The following is a 27,749-nucleotide window of genomic DNA, read 5'->3' on the forward strand; positions in this document are numbered from 1 at the left end:
ACAGTGACCTTCATGTGAGACTGCACCCAACAGATACTGTACAGTGACCTTCATGTGAGACTGTACCCAACAGATACTGTACAGTGACCTTCCTGTGGGACTGTACCCAGCAGATACTGTACAGTGACCTTCCTGTGAGACTGTACCCAACAGATACTGTACAGTGACCTTCCTGTGAGACTGTACCCACCAGATACTGTACAGTGACCTTCCTGTGAGACTGCACCCAACAGTTAATGTACAGTCAGCTTCCTTGTGAGACTGTACCCAGCAGATACTGTACAGTGACTTTCCTGTGAGACTGTCCCCAACAGATACTGTACAGTGACCTTCCTGTGAGACTGTACCCAACAGATACTGTACAGTGACCTTCCTGTGAGACTGTACCCAGCAGATACTGTACAGTGACCTTCCTGTGAGACTGTCCCCAGCAGGTACTGTACAGTGACCTTCCTGTGAGACTGTACCCAGCAGATACTGTACAGTGACCTTCCTGTGAGACTGTCCCCAGCAGGTACTGTACAGTGACCTTCCTGTGAGACTGCACCCAACAGATACTGTACAGTCAGCTTCCTGTGAGACTGTACCCAGCAGATACTGTACAGTGACCTTCCTGTGAGACTGCACCCAACAGATACTGTACAGTGAACTTCCTGTGAGACTGTACCCAGCAGATACTGTACAGTGACCTTCCTGTGAGACTGTACCCAGCAGATACTGTACAGTGACTTTCCTGTGAGACTGCACCCAGCAGATACTGTACAGTGACCTTCCTGTGGGACTGTACCTAGCAGATACTGTACAGTGACCTTCCTGTGAGACTGTACCCAGCAGATACTGTACAGTGACATTCCTGTGAGACTGTACCCAACAGGCACTGTACAGTGACCTGCCTGTGAGACTGTACCCAGCAGATACTGTACAGTGACCTTCCTGTGAGACTGTACCCAACAGATACTGTGCAGTGACCTTCCTGTGAGACTGTACCCAGCAGATACTGTACAGTGACCTTCCTGTGAGACAGTACCCAACAGAAACTGTACAGTGACCTTCCTGTGAGACTGTACCCAACAGATACTGTACAGTGAGGTTCCTGTGAGACTGTACCCAACAGATACTGTGCAGTGACCTTCCTGTGAGACTGTACCCAACAGGTACTGTACAGTGACCTTCCTGTGAGACTGCACCCAGCAGATACTGTACAGTGACCTTCCTGTGAGACTGTACCCAACAGATACTGTACAGTGACCTTCCTGTGGGGCTGTACCCAGCAGATACTGTACAGTGACCTTCCTGTGAGACTGTACCCAACAGATACTGTACAGTGACCTTCCTGTGAGACTGTACCCAGCAGATTCTGTACAGTGACCTTCCTGTGAGACTGCACCCAGCAGATACTGTACAGTGATCTTCCTGTGAGACCGCACCCAGCAGATACTGTACAGTGACCCTCCTGTGAGACTGTCCCCAGCAGACCCTGTGCAGTAACCTTCCTAACATAGTAACATAGAGATAGGAACAGGAGTAGGCCATTCGGCCCTTCGAGCCTGCTCCGCCATTCAATGAGATCATGGCTGATCCTCGTCTGAGATCATAGCTGATCTTACCAGTTCAGTACCCCGTCCCCGCCTTTTCTCCGTAACCCTTAATCCCCTTAGTCTTCAGAAATATATCCAATTCTCTCTTGAAAATATTTATTGAATTAGCCTTCACAGCCCTCTGTGGCAGGGAATTCCACAGGCTCACCACTCTTTGAGTGAAGAAATTCTTCCTCATCTCTGTTTTAAATGATTTGCCCGCTATTTTTAGACTGTGGCCCCTGGTTCTGTGCTCCCTGGCCATTGGAAACATTCTCTCTGAATTCAGCCTGTCCAGGCCTGCCATAATTTTATATGTTTCGATGAGATCCCCTCTCAATCTTCTAAACTCCAGTGAGTACAAGCCCAAACTATTTAATCTCTCTTCGTAGGTCATTCCCGCCATTCCAGGTATCAGCCTGGTGAATCGCCGTTGCACTCTTTCCATGGCAAGAACATCCTTCCGCAGATGGGGCGACCAAAACTGTACACAATACTCCAGATGCGGTCTCACCAGCACCTTGTACAGCTGTAGTAAGGTATCCCTATTCCTATACTCGAACCCCCTTGATATGAAGGCCAACATACCATTTGCCTTCTTAATCGCCTGTTGCACCTGCATGCTCTCCTTCAGTGACTGGTGCACAAGAACACCCAGGTCCCTCTGCACTTCCCCATCTCCCAATCTATTGCCATTTAGATAATAATCTACCCTCCTGTTTTTACCCCCAAAGTGGATAACCTCGCATTTATCCACATTATAGTGCATCTGCCACGTATCCGCCCATTCCCCCAACCTGTCCAAATCGCACTGTAGCCTCCTGACATCCTCATCAGAGCCCACCCCTCCTCCTAGTTTAGTGTCGTCAGCGAATTTGGAAATATTGCATCCAATTCCCTGATCCAGATCATTTATATATATTGTGAACAGCTGGGGTCCCAGGACAGATCCTTGCGGCACCCCGCTGGTCACTGCCTGCCACTCTGAAAACGAGCCGTTTATTCCAACTCTCTGTTTTCTATCCGCCAGCCAGTTCTCTATCCACGTTAATACTTTGCCCCCAATCCCATGAGCCTTAATTTTGCATGACAATCTTTTGTGTGGAACCTTATCGAAGGCTTTCTGGAAGTCAAGGTACACCACATCCACTGGCTCTCCCCCATCTATTTTACCAGTTACTTCCTCAAAAAATTCCAGCAGATTAGTCAAACACGATTTACCCTTTGTAAATCCATGTTGACTCTGTCCGATCCTTTCCCCATTTGTCAAGTGCTCCGCTATTTTATCCTTAATAATGGACTCTAGCATTTTGCCCACAACCGATGTAAGGCTTACTGGTCTATAATTCCCTGCTTTCTCTCTACCCCCCTTTTTAAATATTGGGGTAACATTAGCTACCCTCCAATCCACGGGTACTGTTCCCGAGTCAATGGAGTTCCGGAAGATGATCCTTAGAGCATCTGCTATCTCCAGGGCCACCTCCTTAAGTACCCTAGGATGTAGTTTATCAGGCCCCGGGGATTTGTCGGCCTTCAGTCCCCTCAACTTACCCAACACCATATCCCTAGAGATACTAATTTCTGTCAGCTCCTCCCTCTCATTAGTCCCTATGTTTGCCGATATTCCTGGGAGGTTATTTGTGTCCTCCTTTGTGAATACAGAACCAAAGTATGAGTTTAATTGGTCTGCCATTTCCTTATTCTCCATTATATATTCTCCCGAATCGGACTGCAGGGGACCGACTTGGGATTTTACCAGTCTTTTCCTCCTGATATACCGATAAAAGCTTTTGCAGTCTGTCTTTATTTTTGCTGCAAGTTTACTTTCGTATTCTATTTTCCCCTTCCTGATTAATCCCTTTGTCCTCTTCTGCTGTATCCTGTACTGCCCCCAATCTTCCGGTCTGGTGCTTTTTTTTGCCAGTTGATATGCCCTTTTTTTTGATTTTATGCTGTCCCTAATTTCCCTCGTTATCCACGGTTGAGTCACCTTTTTAGGTTTATTTTTATGCCAAACCGGTATAAACATGTTCTGGAATTCTTCCATTCTATCTTTGAATGCTTGCCATTGTCTATCCACTGTCAATCCCCCCAGAAACACCACCCAATCAATCTTACCCAATTCCCGTCTCATACCCTCGTAATTCCCTTTATTTAAGTTCTGGACCTTAGTCTCTGATTCAATTTCCTCACTCTCCATCTCGACTGAGAGCTCGATCATATTATGATCGCTCTGACCCAAGGGGCCTCGTACAAGAAGATTGGTGATAAGTCCCTTCTCATTGCACAATACCCAGTCTAAAATGGCCTGATCTCGAGTCGGCTCCTCGACATATTGGTCCAGATAACCGTCCCGAAAACATTCCAGGAATTCCTCCTCCTCAGAATTTTTACTAATTTGGGTAGTCCAATCAATATGTAAATTAAAGTCACCCATGATGACAGCTGTGCTCTTATCGCACGCTTCTCTAATTTCCCTTTTTATGCCTTCCCTCACCTCCATATTACTATTTGGAGGCCTATATATCACACCCACTAACGTTTTTCTCCCCTTGCTATTTCTCATTTCTACCCATACAGATTCCGTTTCATCCGAGTTAATATCCTTCCTTTCCATTGCATTAATCCCCTCCTTTACCAGCAATGCTACCCCACCTCCCCTACCTTTTTGCCGATCCTTCCTAAATATTGTATATCCCTGGATGTTAAGTTCCCAGCCTTGCCCACCCTGCAGCCACGTTTCTGTAATCCCAATCAAATCATACTTGTTTACCTCTATTTCCACAACTAATTCATCCACCTTGTTCCTAATGCTTCTAGCATTAAGATACAAAGCCTTCAGGCTTGCTTTTTTCACACTCTCATTATGAATTAGTTTGGCCCTTTGTGTTTCTCTCCTTTGCTTATTGCTTCTCATCTTTCTACCATCTATTTCTGACTTCATATGACTTCCCTCTTTTCCACTACCTAGGTTCCCATCCCCCTGCCAAATTAGTTTAAATCCTCCCGAACCGTCCTAGAAAATATTACCCCGAGGACATCGGCTCCCTCACAGTTCAGGTGTAGACCGTCCCCTTGGTACAGGTCACTCCTCCCCAAGAACTGGTTCCAATGCCTCAAGAATTTAAATCCCTCTCCCTTGCACCACTGCTCAAGCCACGTATTTAGCTTATCTATCTTACTCTCTCTAATCTTATTAGCTCGTGGCACTGGTAGCAATCCAGAGATTACTACCTTTGAAGTCCTACTTTTCAATTTAGCTCCTAACTCCCTAAATTCAGCTTGTAGGACCTCCTCCCTCTTTTTACCTACATCGTTGGTACCTACATGTACCACGACAACTGACAACTGGGACTGTACCCAGCAGATACTGTACAGTGACTTCCTGTGAGACTGTACCCAGCAGATACTGTACAGTGACCTTCCTGTGAGACTGTACCCAACAGATACTGTACAGTGACCTTCCTGTGAGACTGTACCCAGCAGATACTGTACAGTGACCTTCCTGTGAGACTGTACCCAGCAGATACTGTACAGTGACCTTCCTGTGAGACTGTAACCAGCAGATACTCTACAGTGAAATTCCTGTGAGACTGTACGCAACAGATACTGTACAGTGACCTTCCTGTGAGACTGTACCCAGCAGATACTGTACAGTGACCTTCCTGTGAGACTGTACCCAGCAGATACTGTACAGTGACCTTCCTGTGAGACTGTACCGAACAGATACTGTACAGTGACCTTCCTGTGAGACTGTACCCAGCAGATACTGTACAGTGACCTTCCTGTGAGACTGTACCCAGCAGATACGGTACAGTGATCTTCCTGTGGGACTGTACCCAACAGATACTGTCCAGTGACCTTCCTGTGAGACTGTACCCAGCAGATACTGTACAGTGACCTTCCTGTGAGACTGTACCCAACAGATACTGTACAGTGACCTTCCTGTGGGACTGTAACCAGCAGATACTGTACAGTGACCTTCCTGTGAGACGGTACCCAGCAGAAATTGTACAGTGACCTTCCTGTGAGACTGTACCCAGCAGATACTGTACAGTGACCTTCCTGTGAGACTGTACCCAACAGATACTGTACAGTGACCTTCCTGTGAAACTGTACCCAGCAGATACTGTACAGTGACCTTCCTGTGGGACTGTACCCAGCAGATACTGTACAGTGAACTTCCTGTGAGACCGCACCCAGCAGATACTGTACAGTGACCCTCCTGTGAGACTGTCCCCAGCAGACCCTGTGCAGTAACCTTCCTGTGGGACTGTACCCAGCAGATACAGTACAGTGACCTTCCTGTGGGACTGTACCCAGCAGATACTGTACAGTGACTTCCTGTGAGACTGTACCCAGCAGATACTGTACAGTGACCTTCCTGTGAGACTGTACCCAAAAGATACTGTACGGTGACCTTCCTGTGAGACTGTATCCAGCAGATACTGTACAGTGACCTTCCTGTGAGACTGTCCCCAGCAGACCCTGTGCAGTAACCTTCCTGTGGGACTGTACCCAGCAGATACAGTACAGTGACCTTCCTGTGGGACTGTACCCAGCAGATACTGTACAGTGACTTCCTGTGAGACTGTACCCAGCAGATACTGTACAGTGACCTTCCTGTGAGACTGTACCCAACAGATACTGTACGGTGACCTTCCTGTGAGACTGTATCCAGCAGATACTGTACAGTGACCTTCCTGTGAGACTGTACCCAGCAGATACTGTACAGTGACCTTCCTGTGAGACTGTACCCAGCAGATAATCTACAGTGAAATTCCTGTGAGACTGTACCCAACAGATAATGTACAGTGACCCTCCTGTGAGACTGTACCCAGCAGATACTGTACAGTGACCTTCCTGTGAGACTGTACCCAGCAGATACTGTACAGTGACCTTCCTGTGAGACTGTACCCAACAGATACTGTCCAGTGACCTTCCTGTGAGACTGCACCCAGCAGATACTGTACAGTGACCTTCCTGTGAGACTGTACCCAACAGCTACTGTCCAGTGACCTTCCTGTGAGACTGTACCCAGCAGATACTGTACAGTGACCTTCCTGTGAGACTGTACCCAACAGATACTGTACAGTGACCTTCCTGTGGGACTGTAACCAACAAATACTGTACAGTGACCTTCCTGTGAGACTGTACCCAGCAGATACTGTACAGTGACCTTCCTGTGAGACGGTACCCAGCAGAAACTGTACAGTGACCTTCCTGTGAGACTGTACCCAGCAGATACTGTACAGTGACCTTCCTGTGAGACTGTACCCAACAGATACTGTACAGTGACCTTCCTGTGACACTGTACCCAGCAGATACTGTACAGTGACCTTCCTGTGGGACTGTACCCAGCAGATACTGTACAGTGACCTTCCTGTGAGACTGTACACAGCAAATACTGTACAGTGACCTTCCTGTGAGATGGTACCCAACAGATAATGTACAGTGAACTTCCTGTGAGACTGTACCGAGCAGATGCTGTACAGTGACCTTCCTGTGGGACTGTACCCAGCAGATACTGTAGAGTAACCTTCCTGTGGGACTGTACCCAGCAGATACTGTACAGTGACTTCCTGTGAGACTGTACCCAGCAGATACTGTACAGTGGCCTTCCTGTGAGACTGTACCCAACAGATACTGTACAGTGACCTTCCTGTGAGACTGTACCCAGCAGATACTGTACAGTGACCTTCCTGTGAGACTGTACCCAGCAGATACTGTACAGTGACCTTCCTGTGAGACTGTACCCAGCAGATACTCTACAGTGAAATTCCTGTGAGACTGTATGCAACAGATACTGTACAGTGACCTTCCTGTGAGACTGTACCCAGCAGATACTGTACAGTGACCTTCCTGTGAGACTGTACCCAGCAGATACTGTACAGTGACCTTCCTGTGAGACTGTACCCAACAGATACTGTACAGTGACCTTCCTGTGAGACTGTACCCAGCAGATACTGTACAGTGACCTTCCTGTGAGACTGTACCCAGCAGATACGGTACAGTGATCTTCCTGTGGGACTGTACCCAACAGATACTGTCCAGTGACCTTCCTGTGAGACTGTACCCAGCAGATACTGTACAGTGACCTTCCTGTGAGACTGTACCCAACAGATACTGTACAGTGACCTTCCTGTGGGACTGTAACCAGCAGATACTGTACAGTGACCTCCCTGTGAGACGGTACCCAGCAGAAATTGTACAGTGACCTTCCTGTGAGACTGTACCCAGCAGATACTGTACAGTGACCTTCCTGTGAGACTGCACCCAACAGATACTGCACAGTGACCTTCCTGTGAAACTGTACCCAGCAGATACTGTACAGTGACCTTCCTGTGGGACTGTAGCCAGCAGATACTGTACAGTGAACTTCCTGTGAGACCGCACCCAGCAGATACTGTACAGTGACCCTCCTGTGAGACTGTCCCCAGCAGACCCTGTGCAGTAACCTTCCTGTGGGACTGTACCCAGCAGATACAGTACAGTGACCTTCCTGTGGGACTGTACCCAGCAGATACTGTACAGTGACTTCCTGTGAGACTGTACCCAGCAGATACTGTACAGTGACCTTCCTGTGAGACTGTACCCAACAGATACTGTACGGTGACCTTCCTGTGAGACTGTATCCAGCAGATACTGTACAGTGACCTTCCTGTGAGACTGTACCCAGCAGATACTGTACAGTGACCTTCCTGTGAGACTGTACCCAGCAGATAATCTACAGTGAAATTCCTGTGAGACTGTACCCAACAGATAATGTACAGTGACCCTCCTATGAGACTGTACCCAGCAGATACTGTACAGTGACCTTCCTGTGAGACTGTACCCAGCAGATACTGTACAGTGACCTTCCTGTGAGACTGTACCCAACAGATACTGTCCAGTGACCTTCCTGTGAGACTGCACCCAGCAGATACTGTACAGTGACCTTCCTGTGAGACTGTACCCAACAGCTACTGTCCAGTGACCTTCCTGTGAGACTGTACCCAGCAGATACTGTACAGTGACCTTCCTGTGAGACTGTACCCAACAGATACTGTACAGTGACCTTCCTGTGGGACTGTAACCAACAAATACTGTACAGTGACCTTCCTGTGAGACTGTACCCAGCAGATACTGTACAGTGACCTTCCTGTGAGACGGTACCCAGCAGAAACTGTACAGTGACCTTCCTGTGAGACTGTACCCAGCAGATACTGTACAGTGACCTTCCTGTGAGACTGTACCCAACAGATACTGTACAGTGACCTTCCTGTGACACTGTACCCAGCAGATACTGTACAGTGACCTTCCTGTGGGACTGTACCCAGTAGATACTGTACAGTGACCTTCCTGTGAGACTGTACACAGCAAATACTGTACAGTGACCTTCCTGTGAGATGGTACCCAACAGATAATGTACAGTGAACTTCCTGTGAGACTGTACCGAGCAGATGCTGTACAGTGACCTTCCTGTGGGACTGTACCCAGCAGATACTGTAGAGTAACCTTCCTGTGGGACTGTACCCAGCAGATACTGTACAGTGACTTCCTGTGAGACTGTACCCAGCAGATACTGTACAGTGGCCTTCCTGTGAGACTGTACCCAACAGATACTGTACAGTGACCTTCCTGTGAGACTGTACCCAGCAGATACTGTACAGTGACCTTCCTGTGAGACTGTACCCAGCAGATACTGTACAGTGACCTTCCTGTGAGACTGTACCCAGCAGATACTCTACAGTGAAATTCCTGTGAGACTGTATGCAACAGATACTGTACAGTGACCTTCCTGTGAGACTGTACCCAGCAGATACTGTACAGTGACCTTCCTGTGAGACTGTACCCAGCAGATACTGTACAGTGACCTTCCTGTGAGACTGTACCCAACAGATACTGTACAGTGACCTTCCTGTGAGACTGTACCCAGCAGATACTGTACAGTGACCTTCCTGTGAGACTGTACCCAGCAGATACGGTACAGTGATCTTCCTGTGGGACTGTACCCAACAGATACTGTCCAGTGACCTTCCTGTGAGACTGTACCCAGCAGATACTGTACAGTGACCTTCCTGTGAGACTGTACCCAACAGATACTGTCCAGTGACCTTCCTGTGGGACTGTAACCAGCAGATACTGTACAGTGACCTTCCTGTGAGACGGTACCCAGCAGAAATTGTACAGTGACCTTCCTGTGAGACTGTCCCCAGCAGATACTGTACAGTGACCTTCCTGTGAGACTGTACCCAACAGATACTGTACAGTGACCTTCCTGTGAAACTGTACCCAGCAGATACTGTACAGTGACCTTCCTGTGGGACTGTACCCAGCAGATACTGTACAGTGAACTTCCTGTGAGACCGCACCCAGCAGATACTGTACAGTGACCCTCCTGTGAGACTGTCCCCAGCAGACCCTGTGCAGTAACCTTCCTGTGGGACTGTACCCAGCAGATACAGTACAGTGACCTTCCTGTGGGACTGTACCCAGCAGATACTGTACAGTGACTTCCTGTGAGACTGTACCCAGCAGATACTGTACGGTGACCTTCCTGTGAGACTGTATCCAGCAGATACTGTACAGTGACCTTCCTGTGAGACTGTACCCAGCAGATACTGTACAGTGACCTTCCTGTGAGACTGTACCCAGCAGATAATCTACAGTGAAATTCCTGTGAGACTGTACCCAACAGATAATGTACAGTGACCCTCCTGTGAGACTGTACCCAGCAGATACTGTACAGTGACCTTCCTGTGAGACTGTACCCAGCAGATACTGTACAGTGACCTTCCTGTGAGACTGTACCCAACAGATACTGTCCAGTGACCTTCCTGTGAGACTGCACCCAGCAGATACTGTACAGTGACCTTCCTGTGAGACTGTACCCAACAGCTACTGTCCAGTGACCTTCCTGTGAGACTGTACCCAGCAGATACTGTACAGTGACCTTCCTGTGAGACTGTACCCAACAGATACTGTACAGTGACCTTCCTGTGGGACTGTAACCAACAAATACTGTACAGTGACCTTCCTGTGCGACTGTACCCAGCAGATACTGTACAGTGACCTTCCTGTGAGACGGTACCCAGCAGAAACTGTACAGTGACCTTCCTGTGAGACTGTACCCAGCAGATACTGTACAGTGACCTTCCTGTGAGACTGTACGCAACAGATACTGTACAGTGACCTTCCTGTGACACTGTACCCAGCAGATACTGTACAGTGACCTTCCTGTGGGACTGTACCCAGTAGATACTGTACAGTGACCTTCCTGTGAGACTGTACACAGCAAATACTGTACAGTGACCTTCCTGTGAGATGGTACCCAACAGATAATGTACAGTGAACTTCCTGTGAGACTGTACCGAGCAGATGCTGTACAGTGACCTTCCTGTGGGACTGTACCCAGCAGATACTGTAGAGTGACCTTCCTGTGGGACTATAACCAGCAGAAACTGTACAGTGACCTTACTGTGAGACTGTACCCAGCAGATAATGTACAGTGTCCTTCCTTTGGGACTGTACCCAGCAGATACTGTACTGTGACCTTCCTGTGAGACTGTACCCAGCAGATACTGCACAATGACCTTCCTTTGAGACTGTACCCAGCAGATACTGTGCAGTGACCTTCCTGTGAGACTGTCCCCAGCAGGTACTGTACATTGAACTTCCTATGGGACTGTCCCCAGCAGCTACTGTACAGTGAGCATCCTGTGGGACTGTACCCAATAGATACTGTACAGTGATCTTCCTGTGGGACTGTACCAAGCAGCGACTGTACAGTGACCTTCCTGTGGGCTGTACCCAGCAGATAATGTACAGTGACCTTCCTGTGAGACTGTAACCAACATATGCTGTACAGTGACCTTCCTGTGAGACTGTAACCAGCATATGCTGTGCAGTGATCTTCTTGTGGGACTGTCCCCAGCAGATACTGTACAGTGAACGTCCTGTGAGAGTGTACCCAGTAGATACTGTACAGTGATCTTCCTTTGGGGCAGTACCCAGCAGATACTGTACAGTGACCATCCTATGTGACTGTACCCAGTAGATACTGTACAGTGACCTTCCTGTTGGACTGTACCCAGCAGATACTGTACAGTGACCTTCCTGTGAGACTGTACCCAGCAGATACTGTACAGTGACATTCCTGTGAGACTGTACCCAACAGATACTGTACAGTGACATTCCTGTGAGACTGTACCCAACAGATACTGTACAGTGACCTTCCTGTGAGATTGTACCCAACAGATACTGTACAGTAACCTTCCTGTGAGACTGTACTCAACAGATACTGTACAGTGACCTTCCTGTGAGACTGTACCCAGCAGATACTGTACAGTGACCTTCCTGTGAGACTGTAGCCAGCAGATACTGTACAGTGACCTTCCTGTGAGACTGTACCCAGCAGATACTGTACAGTGACCTTCCTGTGAGACTGTACCCAACAGATACTGTTCAGTGACCTTCCTGTGAGACTGTACCCAGCAGATAATGAACAGTGACCTTCCTGTGAGACTGTACCCAACAGATACTGTACAGTGACCTTCCTGTGAGACTGTACCCAGTGGATACTGTACAATGACCTTCCTGTGGGACTGTCCCCGGCAGATACTGTACAGTCACCTTCCTGTGAGACTGTACCCAACAGATACTGTACAGTGACCTTCCTGTGAGACTGTACCCAGCAGATACTGTACAGTGACCTTCCTGTGAGACTGTACCCAACAGATACTGTACAGTGACCTTCCTGTGAGACTGTACCCAGCAGGTACTGTACAGTGACCTTCCTGTGAGACTGTACCCAGCAGATACAGTACAGTGATCTTCCTGTGGGACTGTACCCAACAGATACTGCCCAGTGACCTTCCTGTGAGAGTGTACGCAGCAGATACTGTACAGTGACCTTCCTGTGAGACTGTGCCCAACAGATACTGTACAGTGACCTTCCTGTGGGACTGTAACCAACAGATACTGTACAGTGACCTTCCTGTGAGACTGCACCCAGCAGATATTGTACAGTGACTTTCTGTGAGACGGTACCCAGCAGAAACTGTACAGTGACCTTCCTGTGGGACTGTACCCAGCAGATACTCTACAGTGACCTTCCTGTGACACTGTACCCAACAGATACTGTACAGTGACCTTCCTGTGACACTGTACCCAGTAGATACTGTACAGTGATCTTCCTGTGGGACTGTACCCAGTAGATACTGTACAGTGACCTTCCTGTGAGACTGTACCCAGCAGATACCATACAGTGACCTCCCTGTGAGACGGTACCCAACAGATACTGTACAGTGACCTTCCTGTGAGACTGTACCCAGCAGATACTGTACACTGACCTTCCTGTGGGACTGTACCCAACAGATACTGTAGAGTGACCTTCCTGTGGGACTATAACCAGCAGAAACTGTACAGTGACCTTACTGTGAGACTGTCCCCAGCAGACCCTGTGCAGTAACCTTCCTGTGGGACTGTACCCAGCAGATACTGTACAGTGACTTCCTGTGAGACTGTACCCAGCAGATGCTGTACAGTGAAATTCCTGTGAGACTGTACCCAACAGATACTTTACAGTGACCTTCCTGTGAGACGGTACCCAGCAGATTCTGTACAGTGACCTTCCTGTGAGACTGTACCCAGCAGATACTGTACAGTGACCTTCCTGTGAAACTGTACCCAACTGATACTGTACAGTGACCTTCCTGTGAGACTGTACCCAGCAGATACTGTACAGTGACCTTCCTGTGAGACTGTACCCAGCAGATACAGTACAGTGATCTTCCTGTGGGACTATAACCAGCAGAAACTGTACAGTGACCTTCCTGTGAGACTGTACCCAGCAGATACTGTAGAGTGACCTTCCTGTGGGACTATAACCTGCAGAAACTGTACAGTGACCTTATTGTGAGACTGTACCAAGCAGATAATGTACAGTGTCCTTCCTTTGGTACTGTACCCAGCAGATACTGTACTGTGACCTTCCTGTGAGAATGTACCCAGCAGATACTGTACATTGATCTTCCTATGGGACTGTCCCCAGCCGGTACTGTACATTGACCTTCCTATGGGACCGTCCCCAGCAGATACTGTACAGTGACCTTCCTGTGAGACTGTACCCAGCAGATACTTTACAGTGATCTTCCTGTGAGACCGCACCCAGCAGATACTGTACAGTGACCCTCCTGTGAGACTGTCCCCAGCAGACCCTGTGCAGTAACCTTCCTGTGGGACTGTACCCAGCAGATACTGTACAGTGACTTCCTGTGAGACTGTACCCAACAGATACTGTACAGTGACCTTCCTGTGAGACTGTACCCAGCAGATACTGTACAGTGACCTTCCTGTGAGACTCTACCCAGCAGATACAGTACAGTGATCTTCCTGTGGGACTGTACCCAACAGATACTGCCCAGTGACCTTCCTGTGAGACTGTACGCAGCAGATACTGTACAGTGACCTTCCTGTGAGACTTTACCCAACAGATACTGTACAGTGACCTTCCTGTGGGACTGTAACCAACAGATACTGTACAGTGACCTTCCTGTGAGACTGTACCCAGCAGATATTGTACAGTGACTTTCTGTGGGACGGTACCCAGCAGAAACTGTACAGTGACCTTCCTGTGGGAATGTACCCAGCAGATACTCTACAGTGACCTTCCTGTGAGACTGTACCCAACAGATACTGTACAGTGACCTTCCTGTGACACTGTACCCAGTAGATACTGTACAGTGATCTTCCTGAGGGACTGTATCCAGTAGATACTGTACAGTGACCTTCCTGTGAGACTGTACCCAGCAGATACCGTACAGTGATCTCCCTGTGAGATGGTACCCAACAGATACTGTACAGTGACCTTCCTGTGAGACTGTACCCAGCAGATACTGTACACTGACCTTACTGTGAGACTGTCACCAGCAGACCCTGTGCACTAACCCTCCTGTGGGACTGTACCCAGCAGATACTGTACAGTGACTTCCTGTGAGACTGTACACAGCAGATACTGTACAGTGACCTTCCTGTGAGACTGTACCCAACAGATACTGTTCAGTGACCTTCCTGTGAGACTGTACCCAGCAGATAATGAACAGTGACCTTCCTGTGAGACTGTACCCAACAGAAACTGTACAATGACCTTCCTGTGGGACTGTCCCCGGCAGATACTGTACAGTCACCTTCCTGTGAGACTGTAGCCAACAGATACTGTACAGTGACCTTCCTGTGAGACTGTACCCAACAGATACTGTACAGTGACTTTCCTGTGAGACTGTCCCCAGCAGATACTGTACAGTGACCTTCCTGTGAGACTGTACCCAACAGATACTGTACAGTGACCTTCCTGTGAGACTGTACCCAGCAGATACTGTACAGTGACCTTCCTGTGAGACTGTACCCAGCAGATACAGTACAGTGATCTTCCTGTGGGACTGTACCCAACAGATACTGCCCAGTGACCTTCCTGTGAGACTGTACCCAGCAGATACTGTACAGTGACCTTCCTGTGAGACTGTACCCAACAGATACTGTGCAGTGACCTTCCTGTGGGACTGTAACCAACAGATACTGTACAGTGACCTTCCTGTGAGACTGTACCCAGCAGCTTTTGTACAGTTACCTTCCTGTGAGACGGTACCCAGCAGAAACTGTACAGTGACCTTCCTGTGGGACTGTACCCAGCAGATACTGTACAGTGACCTTCCTGTGAGACTGTACCCAACAGATACTGTACAGTGACCTTCCTGTGACACTGTACCCAGTAGATACTATACAGTGACCTTCCTGTGACACTGTACCCAGTAGATACTGTACAGTGACCTTCCTGTGAGACTGTACCCAGCAGATACTGTACACTGACCTTCCTGTGGGCCTGTACCCAGCAGATACTGTAGAGTGACCTTCCTGTGGGACTATAACAAGCAGAAACTGTACAGTGACCTTACTGTGAGACTGTCCCCAGCAGGTACTGTACATTGATCTTCCTATGGGACTGTCCCCAGCAGATACTGTACAGTGAGCATCCTGTGGGACTGTACCCAGTAGATACTGTACAGTGATCTTCCTGTGGGACTGTACCAAGCAGAGACTGTACAGTGACCTTCCTGTGGGCTGTACCCAGCAGATACTGTAAAGTGACCTTCCTGTGAGACTGTAACCAGCATATGCTGTACAGTGACCTTCCTGTGAGACTGTAACCAGCATATGCTGTACAGTGATCTTCTTGTGGGACTGTCCCCAGCAGATACTGTACAGTGAACGTCCTGTGAGACTGTACCCAGTAGATACTGTACAGTGACCTTCCTGTGGGGCTGTACCCAGCAGATACTGTACAGTGACCATCCTATGCGACTGTACCCAGTAGATACTGTACAGTGATCTTCCTGTGGGACTGTACCAAGCAGATACTGTACAGTGACCTTCCTGTGAGAGTGTAACCAGCATATACTGTACAGTGACCTTCCTGTGGCACTGTACCCAGCAGATACTGTACAGTGACCTTCCTGTGGCGGTGTTCCCAGCAGATACTGTACATTGACATTCCTGTGGGCCTGTCCCCAGCAGATACTGTTCAGTGACCTTCCTGTGGGACTGTACCAAGCAGACACTGTACAGTGACCTTCCTGTGAGACTGTAACCAGCGTATACTGTACAGTGACCTTCCTGTGAGACTGTAACCAGCATATGCTGTACAGTGATCTTCTTGTGGGACTGTCCCCAGCAGGTACAGTACAGTGACCTTCCTGTGGGCGTGTCCGCAGCAGCTACTGTTCAGTGACCTTCCTGTGAGACTGTCCCCAGCAGATACTGTACAGTGACCTTCCTGTACCACTGTACTAAGCAGTTACTGTACAGTCAGTCTGCTGTGGGACTAACCCAGCAGACACTGTACACTGCCCTTTCTGTGGGGCTGTCCCCAGCAGATACTGTACAGTGACCTTCCTGTGGGACTGTACCCAGCAGATACTGTATAGTGACCTTCCCATGGCACTGTAACCAGTAGATACTGTACTGTGACCTTCCTGTGAGACTGTACCCAGCAGATACTGTACAATGACCTTCCTGTGGCACTGTACCCAGCAGATACTGTAAAGTGACCTTCCTGTGAGACTGTACCCAGTAGATACTGTACAGTGACCTTCCTGTGAGACTGTAACCAGCATATGCTGTACAGTGATCTTCTTGTGGGACTGTCCCCAGCAGATACTGTACAGTGGACGTCTTGTGAGACTGTGCCCAGTAGATACTGTACAGTGACCTTCCTGTGGCACTGTACCCAGTGATGTGCCTCAATGAATCCGAGACTCAACGTTAACGGAGCAAAGCAAGGCTTTTATTAACTCAGAAAGTAATACACAGTGGAGAAGTGTCTCTCATCCAGAGTTCTGCTGTACTGCCTGTGAGACACGCTGGGGCCTGCTTAAGTAGGGGCCAGGTATGGGCGGAGCCCTGCACACAATACAATACAGGTAAGGAAATGAAACTGAAACTAAACTCCCCTGCTTGTCACAGTCACAGGCACAGTCAAACACAGAGAATACAGAGTGCCTGATGAATGGCATATTTCATCACACCCAGCAGATACTGTACTGTGACCTTCCTCTGGCACTGTACCCAGTAGATACTGTACAGTGACCTTCCTGTGGGACTGTACCCAGCAGACCCTGTGCAGTAACCTTCCTGTGGGACTGTACCCAGCAGATACTGTACAGTGACTTCCTGTGAGACTGTACCCAGCAGATACTGTACAGTGACCTTCCTGTGAGACTGTACCCAACAGATACTGTACAGTGACCTTCCTGTGAGACTGTACCCAGCAGATACTGTACAGTGACCTTCCTGTGAGACTCTACCCAGCAGATACAGTACAGTGATCTTCCTGTGGGACTGTACCCAACAGATACTGCCCAGTGACCTTCCTGTGAGACTGTACGCAGCAGATACTGTACAGTGACCTTCCTGTGAGACTTTACCCAACAGATACTGTACAGTGACCTTCCTGTGGGACTGTAACCAACAGATACTGTACAGTGACCTTCCTGTGAGACTGTACCCAGCAGATATTGTACAGTGACTTTCTGTGGGACGGTACCCAGCAGAAACTGTACAGTGACCTTCCTGTGGGAATGTACCCAGCAGATACTCTACAGTGACCTTCCTGTGAGACTGTACCCAACAGATACTGTACAGTGACCTTCCTGTGACACTGTACCCAGTAGATACTGTACAGTGATCTTCCTGAGGGACTTTATCCAGTAGATACTGTACAGTGACCTTCCTGTGAGACTGTACCCAGCAGATACCGTACAGTGATCTCCCTGTGAGATGGTACCCAACAGATACTGTACAGTGACCTTCCTGTGGGGCTGTACCCAGCAGATACTGTACAGTGACCATCCTATGCGACTGTACCCAGTAGATACTGTACAGTGATCTTCCTGTGGGACTGTACCAAGCAGATACTGTACAGTGACCTTCCTGTGAGAGTGTAACCAGCATATACTGTACAGTGACCTTCCTGTGGCACTGTACCCAGCAGATACTGTACAGTGACCTTCCTGTGGCGGTGTTCCCAGCAGATACTGTACATTGACATTCCTGTGGGCCTGTCCCCAGCAGATACTGTTCAGTGACCTTCCTGTGGGACTGTACCAAGCAGACACTGTACAGTGACCTTCCTGTGAGACTGTAACCAGCGTATACTGTACAGTGACCTTCCTGTGAGACTGTAACCAGCATATGCTGTACAGTGATCTTCTTGTGGGACTGTCCCCAGCAGGTACAGTACAGTGACCTTCCTGTGGGCCTGTCCCCAGCAGATAATGTACAGTGACCTTCCTGTGGGCGTGTCCGCAGCAGCTACTGTTCAGTGACCTTCCTGTGAGACTGTCCCCAGCAGATACTGTACAGTGACCTTCCTGTACCACTGTACTAAGCAGTTACTGTACAGTCAGTCTGCTGTGGGACTAACCCAGCAGACACTGTACACTGCCCTTTCTGTGGGGCTGTCCCCAGCAGATACTGTACAGTGACCTTCCTGTGGGACTGTACCCAGCAGATACTGTATAGTGACCTTCCCATGGCACTGTAACCAGTAGATACTGTACTGTGACCTTCCTGTGAGACTGTACCCAGCAGATACTGTACAATGACCTTCCTGTGGCACTGTACCCAGCAGATACTGTAAAGTGACCTTCCTGTGAGACTGTACCCAGTAGATACTGTACAGTGACCTTCCTGTGAGACTGTAACCAGCATATGCTGTACAGTGATCTTCTTGTGGGACTGTCCCCAGCAGATACTGTACAGTGGACGTCTTGTGAGACTGTGCCCAGTAGATACTGTACAGTGACCTTCCTGTGGCACTGTACCCAGTGATGTGCCTCAATGAATCCGAGACTCAACGTTAACGGAGCAAAGCAAGGCTTTTATTAACTCAGAAAGTAATACACAGTGGAGAAGTGTCTCTCATCCAGAGTTCTGCTGTACTGCCTGTGAGACACGCTGGGGCCTGCTTAAGTAGGGGCCAGGTATGGGCGGAGCCCTGCACACAATACAATACAGGTAAGGAAATGAAACTGAAACTAAACTCCCCTGCTTGTCACAGTCACAGGCACAGTCAAACACAGAGAATACAGAGTGCCTGATGAATGGCATATTTCATCACACCCAGCAGATACTGTACTGTGACCTTCCTCTGGCACTGTACCCAGTAGATACTGTACAGTGACCTTCCTGTGGGACTGTACCCAGCAGATACTGTACTGTGACCTTCCTGTGAGACTGTAAGCAGCAGATACTGTACAGTGACTGTAGTGGCGCTTCGTAATTTCCAAACATGCAGCCACTGAGCTTTGAGGCTTTAGCAACGAGTAGACGCTTGTAGAAATAAAACGTTCCAAACCATAACTTTATCTTTAAACTGTTTACTGTAACACCTTACAAACAGAATTACAAAGCAAAACACGTTTAAACGCACACGGTCAAAAACTGTATTGCTCCAGCCCTCAAAGAGTCTGCCTTCTCCAGCCTCATGGTGCTTGAGCTGTAAAATGGCTGGATACCATGTGACAAGCTTAAGGACTGTACCATTGTAGCAAGAATAAAGGGGGTCACTCAGCTTATACTATTGTAACAAGAAAAGAGGGGGTTTCGCAATACAATAAGTCAGTCAGGTAAATTAACTGTATCATACTATTTAACCAATATCTTAAAGTATTTTCTTTCTTAAACTTTCATGACTCTTACAGTGACCTCCCTGTGAGACTACCCAGCAGATACTGTGCATTGACCTTCCTGTGGGACTGTACCCAGCAGATACGGTACACTACCCTTCCTGTGGGGCTGTCCCCAGCAGATACTGTACAGTGACCTTCCTGTGGGACTGTACCCAGCAGATACTGTAGTGACCTTCCTGTGAGACTGTACCCAGCAGATACTGTACAATGATCTTCCTGTGAGACTGTACCCGGCAGAAACTGTACAGTGACCTTCCTGTGGGACTGTCCCCAGCAGATACTGTACCGTGACCTTCATGTGAGACTGTCCCCAGCAGATACTGTACATCGACCTTCCTGTGAGACTGACCCCAGCAGATACGGTACAGTGACCGACCAGTGAGACTACCCAGCAGATACTGTACAGTGACCTTCCTGTGAGACTGTTCCCAGCAGACACTGTACATCGACCATCCTGTGAGACTGTACCCAGCAGATACTGTACAGTGACCTTCCTGTGGGACTGTACCCAGCAGATACTGTGCAGTAACCTTCCACTGGGACTGTCCCCAGCAGATACTGTACACTAACCTTCCTGTGAGACTGTACCAGGCAGAAACTGTACAGTGACCTTCCTGTGGGACTGTCCCCAGCAGATACTGTACACTGCCCTTCCTGTGAGACTGTACCCAGCAGATACTGTACAATGATCTTCCTGTGAGACTGTACCCGGCAGAAACTGTACAGTAACCTTTCTGTGGGACTGTCCCCAGCAGATACTGTACACTGCCCTTCCTGTGGGACTGTACCCAGTAGATACTGTGCAGTGACCTTCCTGTGAGACTGCACCCAGCAGATACTGTACTGTGACCTTCCTGTGAGACTGTACCCAGCAGATACTGTACAGTGACCTTTCTGTGGGACGGTACCCAGCAGATACTGTACAGTGACCTTCCTGTGGGACTGTCCCCAGCAGATACTGTACCGTGACCTTCATGTGAGACTGTCCCCAGCAGATACTGTACATCAACCTTCCTGTGAGACTGTACCCAGCAGATCCTTTACAGTGACATTCCTGTGAGTTTGTACCCAGCAGATACTGTACATCGACCTTCCTGTCAGACTGACCCCAGCTGCTACGGTACAGAGACCGACCAGTGAGACTACCCAGCAGATACTGTACAACGACCTTCCTGTGAGACTGTTCCCAGCAGATACTGTACACCGACCTTCCTGTGAAACTGTACCCAGCAGATACTGTACAGTGACCTTCCTGTGAGACTCTACCCAGCAGATACTGTGCAGTAACCTTCCACTGGGACTGTCCCCAGCAGATACTGTACATTAACCTTCCTGTGGGACTGTCCCCAGCAGATACTGTACAGTGACCTTCCTGTGAGACTGTACCCAGCAGGTACTGTACAGTAATCTTCCTGTGGGACTGTCCCCAGCAGATACTATACAGTGATCTTCTTGTGGGACTGTCCCCAGCAGATACTGTACAGTGACCTTCCTGTGGGACTGTCCCCGGCAGATACTGTACAGTGACCTTCCTGTGGGACTGTCCCCAGCAGATACTGTACAGTGACCTTCCTCTGGGACTGTCCCCGGCAGATACTGTACAGTGACTTCCTGTGGGACTGTCCCCGGCAGATACTGTACAGTGACCTTCCTGTGGGACTGTACCCAGCAGATACTGTACAGTGACCTTCCTGTGAGACTGTACCCAGCAGATACTGTACAGTCAGCTTGCTGTGGGACTGTACCCAGCAGATACTGTACAGTGACCTTCCTGTGGGGCTGTACCCAGCAGATACTGTGCCGTGACCTTCCTGTGAGACTGTACCCAACAGATACTGTACAGTCAGCTTCCTGTGACACTGTACCGAGTAGATACTGTACAGTGACCTTCCTGTGGGACTGCGCCCAGCAGATACTGTGCCGTGACCTTCCTGTGAGACTGTACCCAGTAGATACTGTACACTGCCCTTCCAGTGGGACTGTACCCAGTAGATACTGTGCAGTGGCTTTCCTGTGAGAATGTAGCCAGCAGACACTGTACACTGCCCTTCCTGTGGGACTGTACCCAGCAGATACTGTACTGTGACCTTCCTGTGAGAATGTACCCAGCAGATACTGTACAATGACCTTCCTTTGAGACTGTACCCAGCAGATACTGTACAGTGACCTTCCTGTGAGACTGTCCCCAGCAGGTACTGTACATTGATCTTCCTATGGGACTGTCCCCAGCAGATACTGTACATTGAGCATCCTGTGGGACCGTACCCAGTAGATACTGTACAGTGATCTTCCTGTGGGACTGTACCAAGCAGAGACTGTACAGTGACCTTCCTGTGGGCTGTACCCAGCAGATACTGTAAAGTGACCTTCCTGTGAGACTGTAACCAGCATATGCTGTACAGTGATCTTCTTGTGGGACTGTCCCCAGCAGATACTGTACAGTGAACGTCCTGTGAGACTGTACCCAGTAGATACTGTACAGTGACCTTCCTGTGGGGCTGTACCCAGCAGATACTGTACAGTGACCATCCTATGCGACTGTACCCAGTAGATACTGTACAGTGATCTTCCTGTGGGACTGTACCAAGCAGATACTGTACAGTGACCTTCCTGTGAGAGTGTAACCAGCATATACTGTACAGTGACCTTCCTGTGGCACTGTACCCAGCAGATACTGTACAGTGACCTTCCACTGGGACTGTCCCCAGCAGATACTGTACAGTGACCTTCCTGTGGGACTGTACCCAGCAGATACTGTGCAGTAACCTTCCACTGGGACTGTCCCCAGCAGATACTGTACACTAACCTTCCTGTGAGACTGTACCAGGCAGAAACTGTACAGTGACCTTCCTGTGGGACTGTCCCCAGCAGATACTGTACACTGCCCTTCCTGTGAGACTGTACCCAGCAGATACTGTACAATGATCTTCCTGTGAGACTGTACCCGGCAGAAACTGTACAGTAACCTTTCTGTGGGACTGTCCCCAGCAGATACTGTACACTGCCCTTCCTGTGGGACTGTACCCAGTAGATACTGTGCAGTGACCTTCCTGTGAGACTGCACCCAGCAGATACTGTACTGTGACCTTCCTGTGAGACTGTACCCAGCAGATACTGTACAGTGACCTTTCTGTGGGACGGTACCCAGCAGATACTGTACAGTGACCTTCCTGTGGGACTGTCCCCAGCAGATACTGTACCGTGACCTTCATGTGAGACTGTCCCCAGCAGATACTGTACATCAACCTTCCTGTGAGACTGTACCCAGCAGATCCTTTACAGTGACATTCCTGTGAGTTTGTACCCAGCAGATACTGTACATCGACCTTCCTGTCAGACTGACCCCAGCTGCTACGGTACAGAGACCGACCAGTGAGACTACCCAGCAGATACTGTACAACGACCTTCCTGTGAGACTGTTCCCAGCAGATACTGTACACCGACCTTCCTGTGAAACTGTACCCAGCAGATACTGTACAGTGACCTTCCTGTGAGACTCTACCCAGCAGATACTGTGCAGTAACCTTCCACTGGGACTGTCCCCAGCAGATACTGTACATTAACCTTCCTGTGGGACTGTCCCCAGCAGATACTGTACAGTGACCTTCCTGTGAGACTGTACCCAGCAGGTACTGTACAGTAATCTTCCTGTGGGACTGTCCCCAGCAGATACTATACAGTGATCTTCTTGTGGGACTGTCCCCAGCAGATACTGTACAGTGACCTTCCTGTGGGACTGTCCCCGGCAGATACTGTACAGTGACCTTCCTGTGGGACTGTCCCCAGCAGATACTGTACAGTGACCTTCCTCTGGGACTGTCCCCGGCAGATACTGTACAGTGACTTCCTGTGGGACTGTCCCTGGCAGATACTGTACAGTGACCTTCCTGTGGGACTGTCCCCGGCAGATACTGTACAGTGACCTTCCTGTGGGACTGTCCCCAGCAGATACTGTACAGTGACCTTCCTGTGGGACTGTACCCAGCAGATACTGTACAGTGACCTTCCTGTGAGACTGTACCCAGCAGATACTGTACAGTCAGCTTGCTGTGGGACTGTACCCAGCAGATACTGTACAGTGACCTTCCTGTGGGGCTGTACCCAGCAGATACTGTGCCGTGACCTTCCTGTGAGACTGTACCCAACAGATACTGTACAGTCAGCTTCCTGTGACACTGTACCGAGTAGATACTGTACAGTGACCTTCCTGTGGGACTGCGCCCAGCAGATACTGTGCCGTGACCTTCCTGTGAGACTGTACCCAGTAGATACTGTACACTGCCCTTCCAGTGGGACTGTACCCAGTAGATACTGTGCAGTGGCTTTCCTGTGAGAATGTAGCCAGCAGACACTGTACACTGCCCTTCCTGTGGGACTGTACCCAGCAGATACTGTACTGTGACCTTCCTGTGAGAATGTACCCAGCAGATACTGTACAATGACCTTCCTTTGAGACTGTACCCAGCAGATACTGTACAGTGACCTTCCTGTGAGACTGTCCCCAGCAGGTACTGTACATTGATCTTCCTATGGGACTGTCCCCAGCAGATACTGTACATTGAGCATCCTGTGGGACCGTACCCAGTAGATACTGTACAGTGATCTTCCTGTGGGACTGTACCAAGCAGAGACTGTACAGTGACCTTCCTGTGGGCTGTACCCAGCAGATACTGTAAAGTGACCTTCCTGTGAGACTGTAACCAGCATATGCTGTACAGTGATCTTCTTGTGGGACTGTCCCCAGCAGATACTGTACAGTGAACGTCCTGTGAGACTGTACCCAGTAGATACTGTACAGTGACCTTCCTGTGGGGCTGTACCCAGCAGATACTGTACAGTGACCATCCTATGCGACTGTACCCAGTAGATACTGTACAGTGATCTTCCTGTGGGACTGTACCAAGCAGATACTGTACAGTGACCTTCCTGTGAGAGTGTAACCAGCATATACTGTACAGTGACCTTCCTGTGGCACTGTACCCAGCAGATACTGTACAGTGACCTTCCTGTGGCGGTGTTCCCAGCAGATACTGTACATTGACATTCCTGTGGGCCTGTCCCCAGCAGATACTGTTCAGTGACCTTCCTGTGGGACTGTACCAAGCAGACACTGTACAGTGACCTTCCTGTGAGACTGTAACCAGCGTATACTGTACAGTGACCTTCCTGTGAGACTGTAACCAGCATATGCTGTACAGTAATCTTCTTGTGGGACTGTCCCCAGCAGATACAGTACAGTGACCTTCCTGTGGGCCTGTCCCCAGCAGATAATGTACAGTGACCTTCCTGTGGGCGTGTCCGCAGCAGCTACTGTTCAGTGACCTTCCTGTGAGACTGTCCCCAGCAGATACTGTACAGTGACCTTCCTGTACCACTGTACTAAGCAGTTACTGTACAGTCAGTCTGCTGTGGGACTAACCCAGCAGACACTGTACACTGCCCTTTCTGTGGGGCTGTCCCCAGCAGATACTGTACAGTGACCTTCCTGTTGGACTGTACCCAGCAGATACTGTATAGTGACCTTCCCATGGCACTGTAACCAGCAGATACTGTACTGTGACCTTCCTGTGAGACTGTACCCAGCAGATACTGTACAATGACCTTCCTGTGGCACTGTACCCAGCAGATACTGTAAAGTGTCCTTCCTGTGAGACTGTACCCAGTAGATACTGTACAGTGACCTTCCTGTGAGACTGTAACCAGCATATGCTGTACAGTGATCTTCTTGTGGGACTGTCCCCAGCAGATACTGTACAGTGGACGTCTTGTGAGACTGTGCCCAGTAGATACTGTACAGTGACCTTCCTGTGGCACTGTACCCAGTGATGTGCCTCAATGAATCCGAGACTCAACGTTAACGGAGCAAAGCAAGGCTTTTATTAACTCAGAAAGTAATACACAGTGGAGAAGTGTCTCTCATCCAGAGTTCTGCTGTACTGCCTGTGAGACACGCTGGGGCCTGCTTAAGTAGGGGCCAGGTATGGGCGGAGCCCTGCACACAATACAATACAGGTAAGGAAATGAAACTGAAACTAAACTCCCCTGCTTGTCACAGTCACAGGCACAGTCAAACACAGAGAATACAGAGTGCCTGATGAATGGCATATTTCATCACACCCAGCAGATACTGTACTGTGACCTTCCTCTGGCACTGTACCCAGTAGATACTGTACAGTGACCTTCCTGTGGGACTGTACCCAGCAGATACTGTACTGTGACCTTCCTGTGAGACTGTAAGCAGCAGATACTGTACAGTGACTGTAGTGGCGCTTCGTAATTTCCAAACATGCAGCCACTGAGCTTTGAGGCTTTAGCAACGAGTAGACGCTTGTAGAAATAAAACGTTCCAAACCATAACTTTATCTTTAAACTGTTTACTGTAACACCTTACAAACAGAATTACAAAGCAAAACACGTTTAAACGCACACGGTCAAAAACTGTATTGCTCCAGCCCTCAAAGCTTCTGCCTTCTCCAGTCTCATGGTGCTTGAGCTGTAAAATGGCTGGATACCATGTGACAAGCTTAAGGACTGTACCATTGTAGCAAGAATAAAGGGGGTCACTCAGCTTATACTATTGTAACAAGAAAAGAGGGGGTTTCGCAATACAATAAGTCAGTCAGGTAAATTAACTGTATCATACTATTTAACCAATATCTTAAAGTATTTTCTTTCTTAAACTTTCATGACTCTTACAGTGACCTCCCTGTGAGACTACCCAGCAGATACTGTGCATTGACCTTCCTGTGGGACTGTACCCAGCAGATACGGTACACTACCCTTCCTGTGGGGCTGTCCCCAGCAGATACTGTACAGTGACCTTCCTGTGGGACTGTACCCAGCAGATACTGTAGTGACCTTCCTGTGAGACTGTACCCAGCAGATACTGTACAATGATCTTCCTGTGAGACTGTACCCGGCAGAAACTGTACAGTGACCTTCCTGTGGGACTGTCCCCAGCAGATACTGTACCGTGACCTTCATGTGAGACTGTCCCCAGCAGATACTGTACATCGACCTTCCTGTGAGACTGTACCCAGCAGATCCTTTACAGTGACATTCCTGTGAGTTTGTACCCAACAGATACTGTACATCGACCTTCCTGTGAGACTGACCCCAGCTGATACGGTACAGTGACTGACCAGTGAGACTACCCAGCAGATACTGTACAATGACCTTCTTGTGAGACTGTTCCCAGCAGATACTGTACATCGACCTTCCTGTGAAACTGTACCCAGCAGATACTGTACAGTGACCTTCCTGTGAGACTCTACCCAGCAGATACTGTGCAGTAACCTTCCACTGGGACTGTCCCCAGCAGATACTGTACATTAACCTTCCTGTGGGACTGTCCCCAGCAGATACTGTACAGTGACCTTCCTGTGAGACTGTACCCAGCAGGTACTGTACAGTATTCTTCCTGTGGGACTGTCCCCAGCAGATACGGTACAGTGATCTTCCTGTGGGACTGCCCCAGCAGATACAGCACAGTGACCTTCCTGTGGGTCTGTCCTCAGCAGATACTGTACAGTGATCTTCTTGTGAGACTGTCCCCGGCAGATACTGTACAGTGACCTTCCTGTGGGACTGTCCCCGGCAGATACTGTACAGTGACCTTCCTGTGGGACTGTCCCCAGCAGATACTATACAGTGACCTTCCTGTGGGACTGTCCCCGGCAGATACTGTACAGTGACCTTCCTCTGGGACTGTCCCCGGCAGATACTGTACAGTGACCTTCCTGTGGGACTGTCCCCGGCAGATACTGTACAGTGACCTTCCTCTGGGACTGTCCCCGGCAGATACTGTACAGTGACCTTCCTGTGGGACTGTCCCTGGCAGATACTGTACAGTGACCTTCCTCTGGGACTGTCCCCGGCAGATACTTTACAGTGACCTTCCTGTGGGACTGTCCCCGGCAGATACTGTACAGTGACCTTCCTGTGG

The sequence above is a fragment of the Somniosus microcephalus genome, chromosome 9 (genome assembly GCF_052327205.1).
Source record: "Somniosus microcephalus isolate GS21.2 chromosome 9, FLI_Smic_1.0, whole genome shotgun sequence".
NCBI lineage: Eukaryota > Metazoa > Chordata > Chondrichthyes > Squaliformes > Somniosidae > Somniosus > Somniosus microcephalus.